A 17,046-nucleotide genomic window follows, 5' to 3' on the forward strand; every position below is an offset into this window, starting at 1 on the left:
CACATCAAGAATTTCCCAATAAGAGTTGAAGATCCCAACTCTTACTTCTATTTCCTTCAAGTTTTAAAAATAATATTCCTTCATTTTGACTGTCTTTATAGAAAATTTCAAAAATAGTGAAAAAAATACACAAAGAAAATACAACTACAGCTATTGCTAACATTTTGGTCCCATGTCTTCCACTTTATTTTTTTTAAAGCATGCATTTTTGTTTATTTGTTTACTTTTTAAAAGATAAGCCTAATGGTATTTAGGTAGACTTTCATCCTCTGTGTCTTTCTCCAATCATCTCAAGCATTTTTTCCATTTTGGAAAAAATAACATGTAACATGTAACATGGTCTTTCTCAACGACAATTAAGTGCCAGTCATGAGTTACTTAACCTTGCCCTGTGGATGGCACAGACGGGGCCTTGTAGCAGATGGCAAAGAAACTAAATCTTAACCCCGGAACATGAAAATCCATGTTTGAACTGGTAAATATTTGGTGTGTTGGGAGGCATATCCCATGCCTAATGAAACTTGACAGTTGAGGAGAGGGATGAATTAGTAAGAATCAACATGTGTATGGCTACTTTTGGAAAGGCGTTCCAAGAAATCATATAAACCCAGGAGAAAATTGCACCATATATAAAGAGAAATAAAAGGGAAATAAGAAAGTCCAAAAATTTGGCAGGAGGGTTGGAAAAACCAACTGCTTCCAGGTAACCAGCAATAAGAAATGGAATTTGAAAAAAATTTATCCAACAACAGCCCAGTAAGACTCCAGTGAGTAAAGAGAAAGATCATAGTAAGGCCATGTTCTTCTCACACAGGCCTGAGAGCTTCCAGAAAATTGAGAAGGGGGATGGGGATAAGGAGGCAGTAATGAAGCAGTTTCAGTCTATACTCTGGGAAACCACCTCCACGCACAAACTATGGGTGTAATTACTGGAATTCAGACCTGAATGGACAATAATAGATGAGAAATCTCTTAAGTGTTTGGGAAAATCATGCTCTACAATACCATGAACAGGAACAACCACAATAACAAAAATGTTGACTAGGATCTGAAGAGTGCTTGGGCCTTTGTGGTAGTTTGGATTTTCCAAAGTGTTGTACCCACACCACTATCTTTCATCCCACATGCTTTTTTTTCCCTTTCAGTGCTGGAGATTGAACCCAGAGATTCATACATGATAGGTAAGCACTCTACCACTGAGCCACACCCCAGCCCCCCACATGCTCTTTTGTAGAGTAATCAACACACTTCCCATGCCATCAAGGTGTTGGGTATCTTTGTTTTCTCCTCTGGCCCTGGACATGCTTTGCAACTGTGGTGGAACTAGCCCTATGGAATTTCCATGGCTAGCTTGTAAAGGGTGATGGTGTTCTACCTGGTTCTCATGTTTGCTCTCGGAAGTCAGTCGCCATGCTGTGAGGAAGCCCAAAAGCTCTCCAGAGGCTCCCATGGGAGGAACCAAGTTTTATGGTCCCCAGCTCTGGATGAATTTCCAGCTGCAGCCAGTCCCCAGTTGCCAGCCATGAGTGAGCCCTTTGGGAAGTGAACCCTCCAGATCCAGGCCACCACTGAGCCTTGCCTAAATTGCAGATTTGTGAATTAAATAAATGATTTTAATTAAATAATCATTTAATTAAATAAATGTTTGTTTTTTAAGTCATTAGCTTTAGGTAATATTTATTGTATAATCATAGATGACCAGGGCAGCCCCAGGAGCAAGATACTGATTTTAAGAGCAGTTCATTCATCAGGAGGAATGTACATGTTCTCCTACACATGTTTCATAGACAATCAAGAAAATGTACAGTCAAGACCCTCCTAGATGTTTGATCTTCAGGTCATTGAAAACAATGGGACCCACTGCCTACAGTGGGAAGCCATTATAACTGAAGCAGTAACCACTGTGTCTTCTATTCTTCCCTTCAAAAGTTTATACTGCAAGCATACAACCCTGCTTTGCTGTTGTCCTTAGGAACTGCAAGGTAGAATGTGGATCATTTTACTTTTTAGTTGTAGGGAGATTTTCCAAATAGTATTGATGGAGAGGGCCATGCATCGCCTGGACATTCTGAATGTTGAACTGGATACAGAGACATGGTGACATTTTGTAAGGTCTCCTTACGGGGCATGAGAATGCTGTATGCATGGGTGTGTGTGGGGTGTTAATCGATGTTTCTTGACCAGCAGGGCAGGAGTCACAGAGGTTACTAGTTCTCACCTGGATTCCTATGCACCTCTCTATTCCTAGACTCTTGGAATTAGGTTGATCATGTGATTGGCTTCTCACACATGAAAAAGTGGTGGAATGTGGGCAGGCCCTTCCTCTCCTTGCCCTGGCTCCTGAAATGGCTCAAATCATTTCATGTTTTATCTTTCTCTTCTGTTCCCATCATAAAGGCAAAATCACTAAGATGATTGGGTCACACCATAGAAAAAGCCCAGTTCAGAAGAAGTCCTTGTAAAAGCTGGCTCACATACACAGCAAGCAAAAACTGGCCTTTCTGATGTTAAGTCTTTAAGATTTGGGGTTGTGTATTGAATTATGTATGGTTAATTGGCAAAGAACGTGAATGGATACAGTAAAGAGCAAAAAGCCCAAATGGCCTATAAAAATGACACAGTGCTCAGCATGAGACAAATCAAAACAGTCCTTAAATGCCCCTTTCCCACCTATCACATCCAAAAAAAGCAGCCCACTCCTACCAAGAAAATATAGGAAGTCTTCGACATGGCTCGTGGGAGTCTGTGGAGATCAGAGCTCAGGGTAGGAACCAGACATCAACCTATTTTGAGCAGAGAGGTTTCTTGCAGAGAAGATTGTCCCAGAAGAAGCAGGGGAAAGATTGTCCCCAGAACACACCCAGCTCCACCTTGGGGGCTGCTAGCTCTGCCACACAGGGGGCAGAAAGTGAGGTGGCTCCTGTCTAAACCACATGCCAGAGATGCAGGAGCTGGAGCGGGGTGGTCATGACCTCATGACCGAGACAAACCCATACAGCACGGGCTGCTAAACGCAGTGGGGGTGATCTTCTCCAACACATTGGAGCAAGTTGCCAATATGTGAAGACACATATAACCTGTGACCAGAAGTCTTACTTGCTGGTGAGCAGTGGGCAGCCTAGGGAAAGGATTCTTCAGTATTGTTTGTGACTGAAAATTTCGAAAACGAAAAACTGTGTCTCAGCATAGGAATGGATTAATACCATCATGCATTGCTTTAATGATGGGTCATGTTCTGAGAAATATATCACTAGGCATTTCATCATTGCCTGGGCATCATGGAGTGTTCCTGCCCAAACTAAGACGGCTGCGATGTCACTAGGTCATATAAAGTTGTGGGACCACTGTCTGATGTGTGGTCCATCGCTGGCTGAAACACCACCCAGTGACTGTAAATGGTTTATTACATAATGGGATTTGCATAGCCGTTAAGGTGCATGAGCTAAAGCTACATATACCACCAGGAAGGGTCAAGAGCAAAAACAAAACGGTTTTGGGAAAGTGAATAGGATGGACTGAGACGTGAAGCACCATGTCAATGCAGTATGATTTGAAAAGTACCCAGAGGGATCCCCTAAGTTATTTTCAGATACACAATAGACATACACATTAAAGCAATCATTCACATACAGACAAAATTCAACCCAGAATTTACCTCTACTGTGAGGAGGAGGGCTGGCGAATGATGATGGGATTTTGATTTTTATCTCTAGTATGTTATTTCTTTTTTAAAGAAATAGGGTTGGGAGTAATGGTGACAAAATGTTCACATGTACGGAATCTTGGCGGTAGGTGTTCAAATGTCTGGAATGGTCTTCTGTCTGTATTTAAGTTACATTTGAAATGTTTCCTAATTAAAAGTAAAATCAGGGGCAAGTGCTAGGGAATGATATTGGCCAAATTATACTGTTTTCTTGTATATCATGTGCATGTATACATGTAACAACACATTCCATCAATATATACAACTATACTGCACCAATAAAAACATGTTGGGGGAAAAAATAAAATTTAAAAATGTGAACTGGACATGGTGGTGCATGTCTGTAATCCCAGCGACTCCAGAGGCTGAGGCAGGAGGATCTTGGGTTCAAAGTCAGTCTCAGCAAAAACTGAGGTGCTAAGCAACTCAGTGAGACCCTGTCTCTAAATAAAATACAAAATAGGGCTGGGGATGTGGCTCAGTGGTCGAGTGTCTCCGAGTTCAATCCACAGTATCCCGCAAAAAATGTATTCAGCAGAATCATATAAATAAAAAGAGAACTGAAAATAACTGAGATGACTTGTGAAATTCGATTATAATTTTACCCTCATTAGATTCTGTATTTTCCATGTATGCACATACAGCATTTAGAATCCATAAAAATTTCTAACAGCTAAAGACCAGCAAGAACACATCTATAGTTGACAAAGTGAGATTTCTCATTTTCAATAGCAAGTGAGACCACATCCCTGGGGAACAGTAGGTGACAGACTCTTTAGTGATTTAGGGAGTGTGAGGCCTGGAGTCCACAGGAGGATACTTGGCAGGGGCTGGTTAGATCCGTAAATGAGGAGTTGCTGGAAGAATCCTCAAAGCGACCCTATCTTTAGAACATTTGTTTCTGTATGAAGTTACTTTTAGGTTGATTTGTGTGATTTGTGTGAAGTCTTACCTTGGAACACAGTCAAGGAACACTGGAGACAAGGGTCATCGGTTGCTGGGTAGCTGACTGGAGGAGCTGGGTAACTGGCTGGGTACTTGAGAAATAAGTACTCTCCTGTCTCCGGTTTCCCCAGTGCAAATGTGGGGGTCTTGCTCAGTGGTCTCCACACAACAGAATCATGCTTAACTTGCCACCTTATACTTTTTTTTTTACAACTTGCCTACTTGGGTATTTTAAACACTGTGATTAGATGTACTAGCTTTTGCTTAAACTTCTATTTCTGGTTTTTCTTTATAAAGTAAAGAATAGTTGAGTGGGAAAGGATACTTCGTTTCTTCTCACTTCTCCCCGTGGAGAGACTCCCTCCTAGGAACAGGCCGAGAACTCCTCAGGGAGTTGCTTTCAGATCCAGCCTTCTGGAACCAAGTGGGCATAAAGTCAGAAGGCAGGCACCGTGCCCAGAGGGCAGGGAAGGCACTCAGGGCCATACCCAGCCTGTGGGAGCCCCTCTGAGCAGAAGGCCCCTCTCCGTCCCCTGTCCATCTCCAGAATCTGTGACAAAGGAGGCTGGGACAGTTTGGGACAGGAGCTCATTTGATATTGATGCTCTATATCCTTGGGAAGTGTTACGGTTTAGATATTAAGTGTCCCCCAAAAGCCACGTGTGAGACAATACAAGAAGGTTTAGAGGTGAAATGATTGTGTGATCGGAGCCATAACCCAATCAGTGCATCAATCTGATGGGGATTAACTGAGCGGTGAGTGCAGGTAGGTAGTGTGTGGCTGGAGGAGGGTCCTTGGGGGTCTGCCTTTGGGGTGTAGATTTTGTGAGCTGACCTTCATCTCTCTCTGCTACCTGCCTTCCTCTGCACAGACTTCCACCATGATGATCTGCCTCATCTCAGGCCCTAAGGAATGGAGTCAGACATCTATGGACTCAGACCTTTGGAACCAAGAGCCCCCAAATAAATGTTTCCTCCTCTAATTGTTCTTATCAGGTTTTTTAGTTGCAGCAGTGAGAAAGCTGACCGAAACAGAGAGGGCAGTTAGACTGACAGGTCATGCACGAGATTCAAGGATGTGACTCTGTAGAATAGGTACGCACCTGTGAGAGACCACCTTCTGCACACCTTAGAAAGATCCTTTGAGCGGATCCCCTGAAGAATTTCTCATTATTCCATGCAGTGCCTTCAGGAAGCAAATGATTCTCTTTATTTGCAAAGGAGTCAAAAGGCCTTAGAGGGCAAGCAGCGGGTGGCAAGTAGGTCGCCAGTGGGGAACACAGGTGGTACTGCCTGGTGCCGAGGCTCAGGTCACCTCATCACTTCCCATGGGACCTGCCCTGGGGTCTGCGTCAGGGCCTGTGCCACAGGAGGAGCCTCTGGGCACTTGTCCCTCCAGCGGAGCTGCCCGCACCACCCTGCCCTCCACGTCTGCTCCAATAAACAGCCCACAAGGCTGCTCTCTTGCCTTGCCAGCCCAGGACGGGTTGTTTATTGTCTGCATTCTGATGCTTTGACATCTAGACTTGCTGTCCTTGGAGGAACTCTCCCTCTCCTTACAGTTCCTAGAGAGTAAACAAATCACCCGAATAAAAAATTCAGATACAGTCCCTTAGTGGACTGTCACCCTCTGGGCTACTTTCCACCTGCCCTCATCTCTCCTGGGCCAGGCAACCAGCCCTCCAGGAAGAGCCCCTGTTTTCTGGATCCTGGTGAAATTAGGATGGCTGCTGGCCAATCCCAAACCTGCCGTTCCTCCCTGCAGAAGCCTTGATCCGGTCCTTCTGCTTCCTGGCCCTCCCTGGTCCTTCCTCAGGTGGCCCTGAATGGGGTGGCCTGCCCCCTGCTCCCAGAACCTGTGAGGAGCAAAGCTGATTTTTGCATGAAATCCTCAGTTGATCTGCCAGCCTTACGGCACCTCCGATTTTCTACAGATGAACTGTACTTTGGAACACGGGTGCGGTGACAGCACTCGGATTTCAGGTTTCAGCTGTGCTTCCTGGGAGGCACTCCACAGCGTCCATCTTGCAGTTCACCAATGTCAGCTCCTTGCTTTAAGTTTCAGATTTGTCAACAGAGCAGGAGGCGGTGGTTGTTTTGGTTGTTCTTTCCATGTCTCCACAACCCAAGAGATAAACATCAGCCTTGGGTTTGGATAAGGAGTTATTTATTATTCTTGGAAAAATAGGGAGAGGGGAGGCAATCCTTGCCTCAGTGTGTCTGCCCCTGGAGAGCGCTGACCGCCCTGAGGAGGTCTCTTCTAAATAGCGAGAGCTTCTGGAACCTTCCGTCACCTTGTGGATGACCCTCCTTCAGGAATGGGAGCAAGACACACAGCTGTCAACTCATGCTGTCTTTGGGGACACAAACTGTCAGCCCCCGTGGGTCAAGACTAACTGTCACCCAATCCCCCTGGCACGGGGCTTGTGGTTGACTTGCTCCAATTTAGAAAGACAGGATTTAAGTGGATAAAGTTGAAATATGAGCCGGTCAGTCTTGTCATCTTCATCACTGTGCGTTATTAAAGTCAACGACCATGAACTTGTGTGAACTGCCAGGAACAGAGCGCAAACCAAGTTTCCCCTCATCGATCACATTCATTTTTCTTTGTTAGCACAGCCAGCACATTTTGGGTTTTTATTATCCAGTCTCCGAACAACAACAACAACAAGCCAAGCACAGCCAGATTGCCTGGCACTTTAGAGGAGCTGATGATGACTTCGGAGCCACATCAAAAGACGACGAAACAAATGAAGATAAATCAGCCCGGATTTCTTTGCTTGCTTCTGTGTTGTGGTGAAGAGGAGCAGGATGGTTTTTATGGATCTCAAAAAATAATCTTGTGTCATTTTAATTAATTGAAGCATGCAGGAGGAAAGCAGAAGCATGAAATGGGGCTTTTCCACGCCTGGTTTCGTTCAGAGTTCTGCAGGACGGCCACGAGCCAGGTCTATGGGGACAGTGGGTCCCCACAAACTTTGCACAACCTGCTGCAAAAATTCAAAGAACTGAGATGCTCTACAAAACGACAACTGAAAAACATGAAAACATACCACGATCCAGCCTTTCTGCTCTCTAAGAAAACGAAGCCCATTGCAGAAGTGTCCGAGGACAACCTGTTTACAGGTGACATCACATCCTCCCCGTGTGACTGTCCTGACTAAGACAGAAGAGTTTCCTCCAATTCTCCTGCACTCCATTGGTGGGCTCACTCTCTTTAGCTTCCTGGCAGGTCTCCTGATGGCCTCTGCCTGGAAATGACCAACTGCTTACTCGGCATCCTTTGGTCCTTCTCTTTAACATAAGTCTGATTTTACCCTGCAGATTAGTATTTCAAAATAAAAATGAAACTTTCTGTCCTCCATTACGGTCAGGGATGGTCCAGTGACCCAGTTCTAGCCCATGAGATGTATGTAGACATCAGCAGGAAGGAGTCCAGGAACCGTCTTTAAGAGGAGTTGATTCTACTGATGGTTCATCCTCTTCTCTTCCTTCTTTTTGTTTTTCCTTTTTGATTCTGGAATGCAGATGTGATAGTTGGAGGTAGAGCAGCCACTTGAGAGGCAGAGGACGCATTGAGGACAGAGATCCTGCTTAAAGATGAGGGAAACTTGAGCGTGGAGCCATGACTAAGGATAAGGAAATTAGAGAAGTGTAGGTCATGTCTAGGGATGAGGGAGTCTTTGGGATGGAGGCCATTCTTAAGGAGGAACTCTGGGGGTGGAGGCCACTTCTAAGTATGACAGAGCATCGTCTGCAGTAAACTGAGACTTTCAGTGGTCATGAGGTCACTGCCCCACACTCAGATGCCTTCCTAAGAAGTTCCTGCTGTGTGGGTAAAACACAGGCCCTACTCTAAATCCCCTTTTACTAATATCCTGCGTCCTCCCTGCCACTATGCCCACCCACCCATGCACGTATATACCAACCCCGTGGTTACTGGCTCCTGGGTAGACTCTGAAACTTATGTTTGTTCTCCTCTTCCTTTTAGTTTAAAAGCTGACACATTTTCTTGGCTGGTGGCCTATTCTTAAATTAATAAGAAATGTTGTCAGTGAAGAATCATGTCTGGGTGTGTCCCAAAGCTTTTCCCCACCCATTGCCTGCCTAAGCTCCCCTATCTCTCAAGGATGTGTCTCTCCCACTGGTCCACCACCGTCTTTCCGATAACTCCATGCACACCTTTCAAGAACTCCACTGGCCTTCTGGGTAAGATGTGGGCTCCTTCTGTGGGTTTTCAAAGTGCCTTCTTATCTCCACCCAAGCACACGACACTGGGGTGATCAGCTGTTATTTAACCTGTCACTCATGTGAAGTTGGATAGTCCAGGTTGGGGATTCATCTAGCCAGCCTCTGCCCAGTCCCTGTCTCTCTAACAAATGTTCGTTAGAGAAATGAAAAATCGAGTGGGTGTAGTTGGATCTGTTGTAACATTGTGGGATGTTTTCGTAGATGTCCTACAAATGCCTGGATTCTGCTCTGGCCCAACGACCCCTCCTCTATGTAAGGCAACAGTGGAAAACAGAAGCAATATCTCCTGCTGATTGGATGCAGGGCTTCCAGCTAGATCAGCAGGAAAATTGTCCTGTCAACCCACAGAATTATCCAAAATAACTCAGTGTTGTTTTCAGTTACTAAGTTTCAGAGGAATTTATTATGCAGTAATAGATAACTGGTATGTGATTCTCTCTCCCTAATTTCTTTTTTTCCCCTTTTTTTATTTGTTCTAATTTGTTGTACATGACAGTAGAATGCATTTATACATTTCGAGAGATAATTTCTTATTCCCCAACTAATGTGGTGACCTGAGCAGGGTGTTTGCATTCTGCAAGAATGAATGAGAGATTAAATGCCTGAATAAAATCTCTACATTGCTTGCTCACAGTGTCTGCAGCTGTGATTTTGGCTTAACTGCTTCCAGAAGCAGCGTCGAGGGGCTTGGGCCCGTCGGGGGGACATGAGCACTACATCCAGCCTTCTTCTTGGGGCCTCAGTCTCCTCTGTCACCTCAGCAGCCTAGGTTGGCACAGTGAGTTTTCAAAATGTGCTTTCAGAAATATTAAGGTTTGCACCAAGGTGCCGAGGGGACAAAGCCAAGTATATCCCATGACCTGGGCAGTGGGACCCTCCCCTTGAAAGGGAGAGAGGGATCTCCTGTTCTTATGTAGTGTCTTAGACCATTTTCTGTTGCTATTACCAAATACCACAGAATAGGTACTTTATAAAGAATAGAGGTTTATTTAGTTCCTAGTTCTGGAAGTTGGGAAGTTCAAGAGCAAGGTGCCAGCATCTGGCACCTTGTTTGCTATAACATAACATGGCAGAAGACATCACATTGTGAGACAGAGCCAGTGTGCCAGCTCAGTTCTCTCTTCTTCTTATGAAGTCACTAATGCCATCGTGAGGGCCCTTCCCTCATGGTTCCATCTAATCCTAATTACCTCCCAGAGGCCCCACCTCCAAACACCATCAACACGAATTTGGAGATTAAGTTTCCAACACATGAACTTTTGGGGGAACACATTCAAACCATAGCATAACAGTTTTCTATACTGGGCTTCTATATAAAATTTCATTTGAAGAAATTATTCAATTGCTTTTAACACTTGAAGAAACACTGAATGAGATTATTTCCAAGAACTTTTGGGGACCAAATATTGGGTAAGTCAGAATTTTGTTTTTATATGAGATCTTGCCACAAAGACACAGGATATGCTTGTGACCAAAGTCCCCAAGGGCTTCTCAGGGAGCTGTGGAACATGCCTATGTGTGTCTGGTACTCAGAGTGAGGACAGGACAGGCCTTTGTTGTTCAAGCAATTCATTTGGAGGACCACCACTGGCGGGTTCTCAGGTCCTGCCAGGCTCAGACTTTGGTTTCATCCATGAGATGGGGGGGAGCTTGGAGCAAGCCTTCTGCTATGGAACAGAAGTGAAGACTTTTTGGAAATTATTTTAGAAAGCTGTGTGTTTGTGTCAGGATGCCTGTGGATTTATCCCAGTATTCATCTCACCCTGCCTGTCAATATGCAGATGTCCGAGGACATGCACACTCTCAAGGGGCTGGGGAGCCTTGCAGATGGACAGTTCAGCCCAGAGGCCCTGCCCAGGCATGCAGCACCAGCCTCCTCCTGTGTGGTCACCTCCCAGAGGCCTCTCCCTCTGTCTCCTCCCTGTGTCCTGACACCTCTTTCTCTTTACCTGACTCAGAAGAGCACAGCGAGGGTGTGAGGACCCAGGAACACAGCTCTGATCAGAATTCCACCTCATGCCTTACATGCAACATTTCATCACATTCACACTACAACCCTCGTAGATGGCGACCGTCTACCTCCAGGCTACAAATGAGAAAAAGGCACCTGAATGGTTCAGTGGAGTGACCCGGATCAGCCAGCTACAGCTGGAAGAGTGTGGCTCCTTTTGAGTTCCTAATAAGAGCACAATAGAGAGTGGGTCCTTGGGGCTTTGCAGGTGGGTGCTCATGCACCCCTGAACTCCCCAGCATCCTATGGGTCCACAGCCTCTCTTCAAAAGCACGAGATCCATCCCAGACCTTGCAGGAAGTGACGGGCAGTATAAAATGACACTTTATGATCCATTGACCTCCCACCTTATTGATATCGGGAAAGCACACCTGAGTGAGCGCTGGCCATGTGACTGTCTCTTCTTTGATGGGAACAGTTGGGGGTCTACCACAGTGCCCCAGCCATTGGCTGTCCAGCTGATCACAGCAGCCCTTCACCCTTACCATTCTCTGTCCACTTTCTCAGGCACACGGTTTTTGTTAAAGATCCCAGGGGCCCCCTCGAGCCTGCAGATACCAGCGGGGACCCAGCGAGTCAACCTCCCCATCTCTCACCTGAGTGGAATCTTGTCTTCACACTTAAAGATTAAGGTTTTTTTTCCTTCCTCCTTCCCTTTGCTTTGTACTACTTCTGTGACCTTGTGGTCACCACATTCTCAGGCTGGGCCAGATTCTGGTCCTTTGGAGCATCCTCTGCAGCTGTCTGAGGGACAGCAGGGAGGACTTTCCTCCTGCAGGTCTGTGCTTGGTGCTCACAGCATCCTGAGATGGGATTGACTGAGGAGCTACACTCGAGTCAGGAACCATGAAACCGGGATGTTAAATATGGAAGATATGCTGCTCTTTTCATGGAAAATGACTCCAAAACGGTTGCCCTGTCCAACTAAAGCTGAGGATTTTCCCGAATGAGGGTATAAAGAGGAAAAAAGGGAGCAGCCTGTTCTGAGCCCCAGCCAGGCTGGGTCCCCACCAGATGGGGGCCTCCCTGCTGGGCCACCCATTTCCCAGGGCCATCACATCTCTCCATTTCATATTTTAAGTTTTCTTCTTTGTTTCCATTGCTGGATTATCTGAATCTGCATTGTTCATAGAAGCATCTCTAAACCCTCCTGTCGTTCTGTGGTTTAGGACCAGCTGTAGCTAATAAGATCCTTGAAACTGCACTTGGTGCTGTTGTGCGGCACAACAGGAAAGATTCCTTTCCTCTCTGTTTCTTCAGAAGGTCTTAGGTGAAGAGTCCGTCCCCTGCCCCTGGATGACCACCATGGCAGGCTTGCGCTTCTCTTGCTATTCTTTTGAACTCTTGATGGCCGTATTTTGGTTATTCTCAAGCCACCGAAAGTCTTAGAACACAGTCTCAATTTATAATTCGTGCATCCTAAATTCATTTGCAGCAAATGAGAGACTGGACTTCCTTCTCCCTGAGGCCCAGTGTGGGTGGCCGGCCAGTGTGGGGTGAGTTCCTCTTCTCCAGGACCTTTTCCCACCTGCTACTGAGTCCTGAGTGAGAGCCTGGAGAGGGACAGCTGGCCTGAGGTGCCTCTAGTTGGCCTCCACTCCAGCTTCTGGTTGGACAGACCTCAGCTGGCCTCCGTGCCACTGCCTCCAACATCAGGCCCACCTCTGTCCAGGGGCCTCGGCATGCTGAGCTGCAGCAGGTGCTGGCGGGTCCATCTGCCTGGCTCTGTGAGCCTCTGATTCCCTAACTGCCCTGGTGGCCAGCACCTGGTTCAAGCTCCTGCTCTTGCCTGGCCGTGGGCAGGGTCGGCTCTCCACCAGCTCTCAGGAAGCCTCCTGGACTTGAGGTCAAAGGGGAAACACCCTCCACCCTGCCAAGGGGCTGGGTCCACACCCAGATGATCCCCCTTTCAATGACCTTCCAGCTGAGATGCTCCAGCAGTCCTCAAATGTAAGATGGCTCTCTGACGAGTTTCTTTGTAAGTTCTGTGTCGGATCCAGCTCTGCTTTTGAAATTCAGTCATTAAATCACCTGGCTGTTCGGGAGTGGCTGGCGGTTTCATTCTGACATCTCTGGAAAGGAATTGTTTTCAACTGAAAGAGAAGCGGTGGGATTTATCATTCTTTTTAACCAGCATGACAATGAGAGCATGGGACCCTCCGGAAGGATTATGTGGGGTTTTTCCACACTGAGCCCAGTTGGAGCCCAGGGCACCTATCTCACCCTGACCAAGGACAGAGCCTCCAGGTCCCCAAAGTGACTTAGTTGTCCTATGCCAACAGTCCTCTGTGTGAGGGCACTTTCAGGCAACCTATCGAACGTACCTTTTTAAAAGGTGGATCGGCTTTTAGATTTAGTTGAAAAATCTAGAAAAGGAGCCACGAGAAAAAGCAGTCTGCAAATGGGTGACCTGAGACCCTCTGAAAGTGCAATACATCTTGAGGGCTGAGAGGAAGTCTAAATCACTCTCCCTGCCCCCACGTTTCCTTCCCTGCAAATGTGGTTTTAATCCAGAGCAATGAATTCTGCAAACTCACGTCTCAGGCCTGTCCCTAATAATAGACGGCTCCCCACCCCCACACTTGCAGTCCAACGTGGCAGGTCCCCAGGAACGCTCCGGCATGATGCAATTTGCTCGTCAGGCCTGGTCCCCGCAGCAGCTGCAACTGATTAAGGCTCGGCTGTGGGCTCTGTTTTATTTATGACCCACGTCCTCCGCCCCCTCAAAATCCATCAGGCACACTCATGGAAGTAAAATTAGAGGCCCTGGATAGGGATCGAGCTTGGGAATTGCACTTTACCCTCCTTCTTTCCAGGACAGCGCTGTCCAGGGAAGCCAGCAGAGGGGCCAGGCGCAGGAGAAGGCCCATCCTGTCCCCATATGTGTCTCCATGGCACGCTAACACTGAGAAAAAAAAAATTCTCTGAGACTTACAATCCTTGCTTTCCCCCGCTGAAATTGACGGCCTTCTTCACCCTCTTTCCTGCCCCGACTAGACCCCCAGTTCTTGGTAGATTTTTCAGTTCTTGCCTTCCCCTTCTGACCTTGCTTATTTCTGCTTGGGGGTGTTTGCAGGCAAGAGCAGGTCCTTCCAAGCTGTGGGCTATCTCGACATGCCTTTAGTCACTGCCCACATTTCTGCCTTTTATTTCTAATAGATGAGCATCATCCTTGTCTATCATGTGACCCTCTGGCCCGCTGTCTTGGGGGTGTCCCTTAGCGGTCTAGACCAGAGCTGGCTCCCTGTCCTCTGATTGCTTCTTGGATGATCTGTCATTTTGACTTCCCAACATGACATTTGCATGAGCTAAGCATCCTTTTTCCCTCTCTGGAGCTCAATATTTATTTTCAAGAGCTTTTGGCTCCCAATTAAAATAAAGAGAGTCGTTTGGTTAAGGACTTTATGGAAAAGACATTATTAGCTGAAGTATTCTGTTCCCCATGGAGGCAGAGAAACTACTTTCTAATTAGGGCTCCCTCTCCAACCCTCGCTTTCATTCACATTGAAGAGGCCTGTACCCGATGCTCACACATACCTCAAAATGTGCTCATACGCATTCAAAGGAGGGAGAGCCAGGCCGATCGGCAGCAAATTAGAGAAAGAACTGGAGGAAAATTGAGAAATGAGAGCATTCAGATGCCAGAAGAGAAAAATGACAGAATGATGTAGTGATAGTATCCGCCTCGAAGCCTGAATTTGTGCGTAAGGACACTCACCGCAGCAGGAGGTATTACGTTTGCTCCAGTGCGTGCTTTTTATGGATGAATATAAAACTGGTTGTTCTAACAAGAATTTAACAAGCATTTCCTGCAGGTCACTCAAGGGAGAGAGGACTCTGTAGCTTTCCTGGCCCAGCCTCTTGCTGGGTGTCCCAGAGAGAGAGCCTTTCTGATCTGCCTGCTCCAAGTTCAGGATAATCCCAGAGCCTTGTGGGCTATTTCTTTTCTCAGGTGATACCCCTTGAAGACAGCACTCACAAAGGAGCTGCTGGGCCATGGCTGGAGAAATCTAGGCAAGATCTCTCTCTTCCTTCCCTACCCTCCTACCAGTTATTCTGAGTGTGCTGCTCCCAAGGTACAGACCGTGCACAGGACGGGTAGGAAGAGTGAGACGAGCCAGCTTCTTCCCAAAGGTTACATGGGACTGGATGCTGGTGCCTTCCCAGTCTGATGGAGTGTTTCACAGACCTCTGCTCTGGTTTCTCTGCCTGTCTCTTTGGCTGAGACCTGCACTTCATGACAGATATTCAGCCTTGCTGGTGGGTCCCTGGAGGCAGTTCCTGGGTTGGGTTGGGGCAGACATGCAAGTCCATCTTTAACAGAGGGTGGTCTGACTCTGGAATTTCCCTCTGTGTCAGTCTCTGAAGCAGGAGTATTGGCCGCTGGGTTGGAAGAGTTAGATAACAACTAAGTCTGAAAAGGGAAGTGCGGATGGGATCCAGCTCCAGGGCCTTTAAGCCGTGATCTTTCTGGAACTGAGAGGTGGTCGTGGTGTGTGAAACTAAGGTCTTATAATTAAGTGTGAAAAGCAATGCATTAGACAACTTTTCTGTGTTTGGGTTGCCTTTTGAGTCCCTGCTGGTTCCAGGAAAAATGTATCTACTCCACCAGCTCACCTTCTGAATGGTCAGTTCCGTGTGACAAATCCCTGTGCCAGGGTCAGGAGGTATCAGCACTCTGTGGCTGGAGATGCACTTTATTTTCCTTTGAAATACAAAATTTGTTCTCATCTCACACCCAAAATGTTTCTTTTTTGTTGTTCTTCTAGTTAGTTGCACATGACAGTGGAATGCATTTATACATTTTGATGAATCACACACAAATGGAGTGTAATTTCTCATTTTTCTGATTGTACATATTGTAGGGTCACATCAGTCATGCAGTCACACATGTACATGAGGTAATCATGTCTGTTTCACTCTACTGTCCTTCCTACCCCCAGACCCCTTCCCCTCCCTTCACTGCCCTCTAACCTAATCTAAAGTAACTTTATTGCTCCCAAACTACCCTGCCCCATTGTGAATTAGCATCCACATTATCAGAGAAAACATTCAGCTTTTGGTTTTTTGGGGATTGGCTTATTTCACTTAGCATGGTATTCTCCAGCTCCATCATTTACTGGCAAATGGAGAAAAAAAATATTTTTATAGTAAATATAACTTGCAAAAATAAAAACTAATTAAAACTATCCATAACTCCCCATTCAGGAATAACCACTTTAAATACTTTGATGCAGGTCTTTCAACATTTTCTTGGTGTATGAACACAAAGATGTGTATGAATACAAATGCCTACACTTTCTAAACTACAGGGATCACACAACCTCAACAACTGTCAATCAGATAACCTGGTATTGCCAACGTCTTTCTGTGTCACTGAGTGCATTCTTATGATATCATCTTCAATGGCATTTGGGGATAGCATTATGAATGTACGAAAACTTTTTCAACTAAATTCTTGGTTTTGAACTTTACAATTATTCCTCTCAACATATTGATAGACTTTGCAAGTTTAAGAAGATAAGCTGCTGGCTCATCGTTTTTGTATTTTTGGTACCAGGGATTGAACCAGGGACCCTGAACCACATAGTGGTTGCTGAGGCTGGTTTTGAACTCACGGTCCTCCTGCCTCAACCTCCCAAGTTGCTGGGATTACAGGTGTGTGCCACCACGCCGGCTGGCTCATTGTTTTAATTTGCATGTTTGTGTGTGGATCGTCCTTTCATTTCCTTTCCATAGGTGTCTGAGTATTAGGCCTTCGGTTTTAGGGCATAAATGCTTCATCATGGAGAGTGAAAAACATGGTTCCTTTTTCCTCGTTAACTTGGTGCTCAAGCGCCACACCATTTCCACTCAGGTGTATTTTGGGTGGGAGGAAGGTCGGGTCCATTATTCTTTAACCTCTGGTCTCTGCCTTTGAGGCCCTGTTTCCAAGACCACTTTCATATTGAGATGTATCTACAGGCTCACCTAGAGATTCTTTTATTACTTTTACTTTTTAAAAATAAAGTCCTTCATCCATTTGCAATTTATTTATTTGTACAGTATATGGTCTTTACCATTTTTTAAAATGGGTTAGCAAATTTTCTCAATTCTTTTTAAAAATTAATAAAAAATTGGAATGCTTCCTTTCTTG

The sequence above is a fragment of the Sciurus carolinensis genome, chromosome 15 (genome assembly GCF_902686445.1).
Source record: "Sciurus carolinensis chromosome 15, mSciCar1.2, whole genome shotgun sequence".
NCBI classification, from domain to species: Eukaryota; Metazoa; Chordata; class Mammalia; order Rodentia; family Sciuridae; genus Sciurus; species Sciurus carolinensis.